Source organism: Chiloscyllium plagiosum, chromosome 10, assembly GCF_004010195.1.
Source record: "Chiloscyllium plagiosum isolate BGI_BamShark_2017 chromosome 10, ASM401019v2, whole genome shotgun sequence".
Lineage (NCBI taxonomy): Eukaryota > Metazoa > Chordata > Chondrichthyes > Orectolobiformes > Hemiscylliidae > Chiloscyllium > Chiloscyllium plagiosum.
The window spans coordinates 33,884,646-33,895,419 of record NC_057719.1 but is presented as its reverse complement, the minus strand read 5'-3'; positions in this window follow the sequence as shown (position 1 = coordinate 33,895,419).

The following is a 10,774-nucleotide window of genomic DNA, read 5'->3' as shown; positions in this document are numbered from 1 at the left end:
CTCCAGACACACCTTCCAATGACTTACCTGCACTTCACTCAATCTAGTCTACTGCATTTGTTGCTCACACTGGGGTCTACTGAGGGCTGCTGGGCTCAAAACATTAACTTTGCTTTCTCTGCACAGATGCTGCCAGACCTGTTGAGTTTTTCCACAATTTCTGTTTTAGTTTCTGATTTCCAGCATCGGAATTCTTTGGTATTTTTTCTCCCTACTCTTTTAATCTATTCCACAGCTGATAAAGTCATATTTCTTTTCCAACATAGCTGAATGCAGTCTAAAGGATTTGTGAGTAGAAGCTTTCTCTAAATGGCTTCAATCAATAAGATTCATTGACTTTGTGACTGGATCAAAGATGGCTACCATAATATCTTTGCGATGATTTCTGAGTCCATGAGTTAGTTTCATACTGAACTGAATAATGTGTGATCACAGAGTCATTGAGTCATACAGCATGGAAACAGACCTTTAGTCCAATCCATCCGTGTCAACCAGATATCCCAATCTGATCTAGTCCCGTTTGCCAGCATTTGGTCCATAACCCTCTAAACCCTTCCTATTCATATACTCATCCAGATGCCCTTTAAATGTTGTAATTGTAACAGCCTCCACCACTTTCTCTGGCTGCTCATTCTAAACATGCACCATCCTCTGCATGAAAGCGTTACCCCTTATCCTTTTTAAATCTTTGACCTCTCACCTTAAACCTTGCCCTCCAGTTTGGGACTCCCACACCCGAGGAAAATGACTTTGGCTTTTCACCCTATCCATTCCCCTCATTATTTTATAAACCTGTACAAGTCACACCTCAGCCTTTGATGCTCCAGGGAAAATAGCCCCAGCCTATTCAGCCACTCCCACTAACTCAATCACTCCAGTCCCAGCAACATTCTTGTAAATCTTTTCTGCACCTTCTCAAGTTTAACAATATCATTCCTATTGCAGAGCAACCAGAAGTATACATGTGACTCCAAAGTGGCCTTACCAATATCCTGTACATTCACAATATGACATCCTAACTCCTTCTTCAATCAATGCACTGACCAATTAAGGCAACTGGGTCAAATGCCTTTTTCACCAGCCTGTCTACCTGTGACTCCACTTTCAAGGAACTATGTACCTGCATAGGGTCATAGAGATGTACTGCACGGAAACAGACCCTTCGGTCCAACTTGTCCATGCCGACCAGATATCCTAATCCAATCTAGTCCCACCTGCTAGCACTCAGCCCATATCCCTCCAAGCCCTTCCTACTCATATACCCATCCAGATGCCTTTTAAATGTTGCAATTGTACTAGCTGCCACCACTTCCTATGGCAGCTCATTCCATTCACATACCACCCGTTGTGTGAAAAACTTGGAACCCGATGTACCCCTCATTAGAGCCAGTCTCAATACCAGAAACTTGGCTGTTCGTGAGAATCCATCACCCCCTACATTTTCCAAAACAGCATACTTGTTTGAAATGGGAATAGCCACAGAAAACTCCTGCACTACCTGCCTAACCTCTCTTACCCTTCCTGGAGTTAATCCATCTATGTGATTGTACTTGTAACTTTTCCCCCTTCCTATAACTGCCATCCATCACATCCCCTTGTTCTTGAAAATTCCTCATTGCCTCTAACTGTCTCTCCAACTAATCCATTTGATCTGATAAGATTTGCAACCAATGGCATTTATTGCAGATATAATCCTCAGTAACCCGTAAACTCTCCCTAAACTTCCACTTCCGACAAGAAGAGCATATCACTCTACTAAAGGCCATTTTTGCTTCTTTCAATCTACAGACCCAGAATATAGCACTGTCTTATTCCTCTACAAAACACTGCTCCAGGTTAAATTAGTACTTATGGCTTATATTTTAAGTTTAATCAAGAGGCATGTCTCGATAAAACATATAATCAAGAAAGAACCCACTCTACTCACTACTGCAGACTTACTGTAAGGCCATGCTTAAAATATCCACTTATCTGTTTCTGTGCTGTGACCGCTCCCAAATAGGTTCCTCCAAGACCAGTTGTGAATTTCAGTGTTTGTTAATTTTCCCAGACACATTCCGATGTCCAGTGATCCATGAATTCAAACAGCAAAGGCAGTAACTGTGCGGGTTCACTGCTGTGTCAGTTAGCAGAGTGGGTTTCTTTCTCTCACTCTCTCTTCTGCACTGACATGCCTAGGTCTGTTTGTTCAGCAACATTGCCCAGGGCGCTAACATTAACCGTATAAGTCCAGCCCTGGGTTGCCTTACCACAATGCAACACCTCACAACTACCTTTATTAAACTCCATCTTTTGTCCTGTTTTCTTTGTCTCTGATGTTGTTCGAAACTACAATTAAAATAGATGAAAATTGTTAATTAATGAAAAAAAAATTATGCTTCTCACTTAGACAATTGAAATAATAATGATTTAACTAACTTCACTTTTGGGGTTCTGAAACTTCCAATTCCAATAATTAATTTTCAGTATCGTCTTGTTTCAGTTGATCCTCTTTAAGATTGTTTTTAAAGAATGTTCTCAAGTCGTATGTTGTTAAATTTTTGTTAAGTGTTCTAAAGCTGGTGACTGGTAGAAGTATAAAAGCAGAAATACTATCAATGACCTACTAATAATTACAATAAAAGACATGGTTTTGCTGAAACCATGTTAAATATAATCATAGAGTCATAGAGATGTACAGCATGGAAACAGACCCTTCGGTCCAACCTGTCCATGCCGACCAGATATCCCAACCCAATCTAGTCCCACCTGCCAGCACCCAGCCCATATCCCTCCAAACCTTTCCTATTCATATACCCATCCAAATGCCTTTTAAATGTTGCAATTGTACCAGCCTCCATCACTTTCTCTGGTAGCTTATTCCATATATGTATCACCCTCTGCGTGAAAATGTTGCCCCTTAGGTCTCTTTTATATCTTTCCCATCTCACCCTAAACCTATGCCCACTAGTTCTGGACTCCCCCACCCCAGGGAAAAGACTTTACCTATTTACCCCATCCATGCCCCTCATAATTTTGTAAACCTCTATAAGGTCACCCCTCAGCCTCCGACACTCCAGGGAAAACAGCCCCGGCCTATTCAGCCTCTCCCTATAGCTCAAATCCTCCAACCCTGGAAACATCCTTGTAAATCTTTTCTGAACCCTTTCAAGTTTCACAACATCTTTCTGATAGGAAGGAGACCAGAATTGCACACAATATTCCAACAGTGGCCTAGCCAATATCCTGTACAGCTGCAACATGACCTCCCAACTCCTGTACTCAATACTCTGACCAATAAAGGAAAGCATACCATGTGCCTTCGTCACTATCCTAGCTACCTGCGACTCCACTTTCAAGGAGCTATGAACCAGCACTCCAAAGCCTCTTTGTTCAGCAACGTTCCCTAAGACCTCACCATTAAGTGTATAAGTCCTGCTAAGATTTGCTTTCCCAAAATGCAGCACTCCACTGGTCACAGGCCTCCAGTCTGAAAAACAACCCTCCACCACCACCCTCTGTCTTCTACCTTTGAGCCAGTTCTGTATCCAAATGGTAGTTCTCCCTGTATGAGATACTGCAGGTTTCGGCTGAACCTTCCTCTTGATTACTGCTTTGAGCCCCAGTCCAAATGCTGCTTTGTACCTGTATTCTTATCATGCCCAATTCCTGTTGCAATTACTACTTTGATTCCTGTCCGAGCAATTACTTTAATCTCCTCCCTGACTAATTCCTCAATCTCTTGTCCTGATCAAGGTCTTGATCCCTTGTTAGATCCCTGTTCTAATCACCACTATGGTCACCTGTTTGGATCTTTCTCCTGATCACTGCCCCAATGTGCTGGTTACTATCTCAATTCTAATCTAAATTTCCTTCCTGATCTCATCCCAACCCAGAAACACACTGCCTGTTCATAACTGACCAATTCTAAGTATTGTCCTTTTTCTGGCATTCTCTCACTTTCTGTTCTTCTCCCTTTCCAGGTTTATGCCTTCGTAATCACTTCCCTTTCCTGAATAAATGCTATTCCACGACCATCTAACCTTCACCAGTTCCCCCAGCTGTCTTTGTTCGTCCTTTATTTGCTGCTAGTGACCCAGAATCCTGAAACTGCCTACATGTCCTTTCCCAAATTCTCTTGTGCCTCAGATGTAACAATTTAAAGGTTTCCTTGTTATCAATTCTCGATCCTGGTGACTATGAATTTCAGATTTTGTAGTGAATTGATTAAGCATATTTCACTTTAGAATGAGGGATGAAAAGAATATTGTTCTGCATTTTTGGGCTCGTGTGTATTTATTTCAGTACACATCAATGGCTACAACACTGGCTTCTCTCTGACAAATAGAAAATTGCCCATCTATATACTTCACACAGAAACAGGACAAATCTAAGTCAGTCAATTACAGTCCTGTCAGTCCACTCTCAATCATCAAGAAAGTGATTGAGGGGATTGTAGACAATTATACCATGTTGTACTTGCAAAGGAATAACCTTTTCACTGACTCTCAGTTTGTATTCTACCAGAGACACTCAGATCCTGAAGCATTACTGATTTGGTTCTAACATGGAAGAAAGAGCTGAAGATCCTGACATGAGGTGAGAGTGACTGTTCTTGGTACGAAGGCTGCACTTGATTGAATGTGTCATCGAGGTGCTGGAACAAGACTGGAGTCAATGGAAATTAGGGAGAAAACTCTCTACTGGTTGGAGTCATGCTGAACACAAATGAAAATGGTTGTGTTTGTTGGTGGTCAATCATCTAAGCCACAGGACATCACTGCAGGTGTTCCATAAGGTAGTGTCCTAGGTCTAGCCATCTTTAGCTGCTTTATTAATGACAATCCCACCATGATAAAATCAGAAGTGGGGATGCTTGCTAATAATTGCACAATGTTCAACATAATTCAAGATAATGAAGCAGTCTGTATCTATATGTCAAGGACCTGAACTGAAGTTGAAAGTAATATTCAACTCACACAAGTGCCAGACAATAGCCTTCTCCAACAAGGGGGAATATGACCACTGCCCCTTAATATTAAATGGTAATATCTTCACTGAATCTCCACTACCAACATCCTGGGTAAAGCCAGTGGCTAGAAAGTGAACTGAACCAGCCATGTAAGTACACTGGTTACAAGAGCCAGTCCACCACCTCCAAGGTACAAGTGAGGAATGTGATGAAATACTCGCTATTTGAATGAGTGCAGCTTCTATGACACTCAAAAATCCTGACCCCAAACCATTTGATTGGTGCCCTGAATCTCCCCAAGATCACCTCAATGCACAGTGATAGCAATATGTACTATTTAGAACATACATGACAGTAACTCACAAAGGTTTCACGAGCAGCACCTTCCAAAACCTAGAAGAATTATAACACCTAGAAGGACAAGGGTAACAGATATAAGGGAATACCACTATCTGGAAGTTTACCCGCAAGGCACGCACTATCCTGACTTGATTCTATAGTGCTGTTCCTTCACTGTTGTTCCATCAACATTCTGGAACCCTTTCATAACAACACTTTGATGCCTCTAAGGACTATAGTGGTTCAAGTGGGATAACCAGGAACAGGCAATAAATGCTGAACTAACCAGTGACACCCATCCCATGAATGAATAAAAGTAATGACAAAATAGGAACATCTTCAGCTTTGTGTTGTACATCCCAAGCCAGAGATCCTAAATGCCTTGAGCATTAAAACATCCAAGATTGTTTGTTTTCTCTCCCTGTTAGGTGTGACAAAATTATAAACTCTTTTACAATTAAGTATTAATCTGTAATGCAACAATTTTTAATTAAGCTTGCCATTTGATCCCACTGATGACAGTTATATTTCAATGAATGAAAAGTCCAACACTGAATTAAATTTTAATCATAAAGGTTATGTGATCTTATCAGAGTTTGGTCACAGTTAACTAAATGGTAACAACCTTCTTTCAACAAGAGCAAATGACTTATTCTATAATGCTAATCCATACACTTCCTCTCAGAACCTCATTTCATATTTGTCAGGATGAACTACAATACCAGTACGAGACATTTATACTGATATTTGTTGTTAAGATCAGAGCGGTGCTAGAAATGCCCAGCAGGTCAGACAGCATCCGAGGAGGGCTCCTGTCCGAAATGTCGATTTTCCTGCTTCTCGGATGCAGCCTGACCTGCTGTGCATTTCCAGCACCACTCTCATCTTGACTCTAATCTCCACCATCTGATATTTGTTGTTGTTAATTAATTTCTCCAGCTCTGACTACCTGTCCAATGGTGCTTTGTGCTAATCCTGCTTTCAATGTTCACTTTTCATTCTCAATCATGGGACAGCCATTAATTAAGGGCAGTATTAAAAGTAATGCAGGTTTCTCATTTCTTGCTACCATTTCCTTTACTGTCTAATTTTTCCATATTAAGAAATTATTGGTGGTTTACCAGAGAGAAAGGTACAAAACATGAAAGAGAAAACAAAATAAATCAAATCAACAAGAAAATGATGAAATATGTAGATGAAATTGTGCATACTGAAATTAATATGGAGACCGAATCTTTCTACAATAACTTGTAGAATGATGAATCAGCACATTGGCTCAGTGACATATCACAGTTACAGCTTTATTTACATTACTTTTCATAGATGTATTTGAAACATTTTGCCCAATATTTCTCTTCATTGGATAAACTTTAATATAAAACAAAACCAGTATAATGAAGATTATATAATGTATTGATCTGCCCACAAGCGTTATCATTTGCAAAACTTACTTTTTGAGATAGAAGCCAAGTTGAAAATATCTGAGGTGGATGAAGAGGTGATTGAGTGAGGTAGACAGCTTTTAACTTTGAGAAAGTTATTATGATATGAATTAGGCTGTTGTAATGAACATTCATTCCTTTTGGAGTGCTTTTACATGGAAAATCTTTTCAGAGTCTCAATTCAATACTCTAAAACTTTAGCCTATAATGTTAGTAGAAACAGTAATCAAGAGTGTGGTGCTGGAAAAGCACAGCAGGTCAGTCAGCATCCAAGGAGCAGGATAATCGACGTTTCAGGCATAAGCCCTTCATCAGCAAGCCCTTCCTGCTGTGCTTTTCCAGCACCACTCTTGGCTCTGATCTCCAGCATCTGCAGTCTTTACTTCCTCCTAGTAGAAATAATAGTCTAACTTCAACATTATTATAAGAATGTTTTAGAGGCTGGGGGCTATGTAAAATTTCTGTAGGTCACACACTTACAATAAGCATAATAACTTTTAGAGATGGACTGATGGCAAATCTAAATTGAACCCAGAATTGGACAATGTGAATTCAGCATTAATTATTTCTGTTCAAAATGATTTTCAAAGGCAGCACTTCCTTTCCATCCTGCTTTGGGATATCTAAAAGTAAATATCATTTGCATTTATATCACATTTTAGCAGATTGGTTAAACATATTGAATGTTTTCCTGTACAATTAATTCCTTTTGAAGTGCAGTGATTTTATGCTGCCAAACACTGAAGCTATTTTCACACAGGTTCCCATAAGATTGAAAGTCTGCGCCAGTAACATCCCAATATAAATGCTCGGATAGACCTGCAAGGTCAGAATGCTCTTGACCTTCCTCAGACGAAGTGAGGCTTCTTCATTCCAACCCAATGGCAGGCATCTGTGCCAGTAGAGGGTGCTTGTGGTGCTCAGTACCAAAGCAGGCACATAGGCTGTCAGTCACTTCTCCAGAAGGGAGTTGGTTGATATCTTACAGGAAGAAATATGAAAGTGCCCTTTACAAAAGCAGATAATTTGCAATAATATCTTTCAGGGTCTGCATCTGATACAATTGGGTCTCCAACATAAATTTAAGGTCCAGCACAAGTGACAGGCCTAGAATTCATCTTCATGATGCTTTCCTTGATCTTGGTCACAGCTCTTGGAATCTTTAATTTTTAACCAGGCTCCTGAAACACCTGCTTACTTGAGAGGGAGCATACAGCGATCAGTTCCCCATCTTTTACACAAAGACTTGGAAGTGAGCATTGGCCTTTTTAAGTCTCGTTGTTGAACTGTTGCCTTGTTAATTTGATCTCTCATGAGGCATTTTCGAGGGATTGGTTGATGTATCTCCAGCCTACGGACTGCAACAGTTCAAAAAAGGAGCTCACAAACACCTTCTCAAGGCCAGCTAGGGATAAGCATTAAATGCTGGCCCAGCCAATGACTCCCATACCCCATGAGTGAATAAACAAGAAAAACGCCTGCATGCTATGATGAAAGGTTATCTCCAAAGAGCTCTTTTCCACCTTTGATTTTATCTTATCCCATCGCAAAGTTAAAAATCACACAACACCAGGTTATAGTCCAACCACCTGATGAAGGAGCAGCCCTCCAAAAGCTCATGCTTCCAATCAAACCTGTTAGACTATGAACTGGTGTTGTGTGATTTTTAACTTTGTACATCCCAATCCAACACCGGCATATCCAAATTATCCTATCACTTCTTCTCCCTCTTGTTTTGCCATGAAAAAATATGGGAATGCTCATGGTAGATTCCATTAGAGAGAGGGAGAGATGTTCTTGTGTGAAATGACTACAGGGCAGCTGGCGCAAACATTTTCCTAGCAATAAAGCTGACTAAAAAGATTTTTCTAATTAGTCCTGTCAAATGTTAAATGTTGATAAACACTGCAGACCAGCAGTGTCATACAGCTCCACCCCTTCCTCAGTTGACATGTCACAGAGATTACCTTCCTTTCCTGCAGGCTTAAGCAGACCAGGCAAACCTATCCTAATGATCAAAGTTGAGATTAATATAGAAGAATGATCCTGAGAACATTTCCACAATATTAACAGCTGTCAGAAACATCATGGAGAATTAGGTTTCCTCCTCTAGAGCAGAAACCTAATTCACAACAAAAGCCTCAACTTTGTTAGACTTTTCAAAATCTAATGCCTTCTTTAAGAACATTGTCAAATCAAGGACGCTAATGGGTATTTGATTCATTAAAATTCATCCGTTTAAGTACTTCAACTTTCCCAGTATAGCCTCAACCTTATATATAAAGTTCTTGATATTTTTCCTTTGCAACCTTCCTTGGAAACTTATTCCAAGGATTTATCACTTTGAGAACAGTTATTGATGTGCAAATCTTAAAATATTCATGAGCGTTAGGTTTCACATTGCAGTTGCTGAATTGTCCAATCTAAGTCTTACCCTAGATCCTTTGATGCAACAATTGGTCCTTTCTAGATTATACTTTATTAGGCTAATACATATGACAAGCTTAGATGTAACTTATATCGCTATGTTATTAATATAGAACAGAAGCAACAAGGATTCAAGCAGTCGTCTCTGTGGGACTCCACTCAACATTCTTCCAATTCTAAGTGTGCAGTTTCTTATCTGTAACTAATTTCTGATCCATTTCCAAGATTTCCATCCCTGGCACTGTAGCATTCAGTTTCACTGGAGACTTATCACGTGGGACTTAATCAAAGAAATTGAACGAGCTCACATAAAATATATCCACTCCACTCTATCTATAACCTCCTCAAAGATTTAAAGAAGATTTTGCAGACAGAAGCTTCGACTTCTGAATTCATGTTCTTTAATAAGTTATTAATATGCAGAAGCTTCACTGAAACTTCACCCCTACAAATAGCTTTCACAGTTTTATTGATATGATCAGTGTTAAGCAAAAATGTCTGAATCCTTTCTCATGAAAATGTACTGATCTTTGTAGTGAATAACAATGCATATGTTAACATGAAAAGAAAAAAAATCTTGCAAATGTTGAAATGGAAACACAAAGAACTAATTCCTACTCTTTTTTTTGGTAGTGTCAGTTTCATTGATTTTCCTCCATGAGGTTCAACTAGATTTCTCTTCACATCTTATCAAAATAGCCTCATTAACTACCTACTCCATGCATGGAGCCCCTCGCAACTCAGTCCCGTTCTACCATTTGTTGGATCCAGAACACCTTGCTACTGCTAGAATATCCTAGAGTGGACTGGAATCCCTAACACTATCTTTAAAAGATCTTTGCAGAACCAGACAGCTTGAGCTGCTGTGCACAGTTCTTGGCATTTGTCACAGGCATGGTAAGACCTGTTAGTCCTGGTACATGGCTGGTGCAAAGGTGGTTCATCCTCCTCCCCAGGTACAGCAGTAGAGGCCACAACATCAGACCATGCCAATCTGGTCTGAGGTTACCACCTGGGTCATTGCACCTGGGTCAATGACCTTCTCTACTCCTCCAGTGTAAGTGACACCATCTTCTCTTTGATACGTTCCATTCATTCTGTTGCCGTTACTGTCCCCATCTCTCACCAAGGCTCATGCTCTTACTCTCAAAATTGCCTGCAAACATCTTCCTCAGTTGCTCTCACCATTCTAACCCCTGAATATCAGTAACCCTGCATAACACTTTCATTTCTTGTTAATAACTACCTCTCTCTCATTGCAGGAAGAGCCCAGATGGTTGGTAGGCTGCCCATCATTCAGCTTCTAACTTATGAGGAGAGGATCCTGAGCACCTCAAATAGGGCCAGGATTGATCAGAGGCTGCCTGCAATGCACTGGGAAACCGTGACTAAAGACTGCTGGCAATCATGACAAGCTTCCTGATTCTGTCATTGGAGACTGCACTTGACTTATTGTGTCAGGTCCTTCTGTGTGAAGGTTATCTCCCTTTACTTGACTGAGACCTATTGATGGGCATGACAAGCTTCCTTAGTGCCTGTGCTGAATGGCATGGCAATACAGCAGTATTGTGAGCCTAGTATCTCTGGGTAAGGGGCAAGGTGCAGAAAGGCAAGG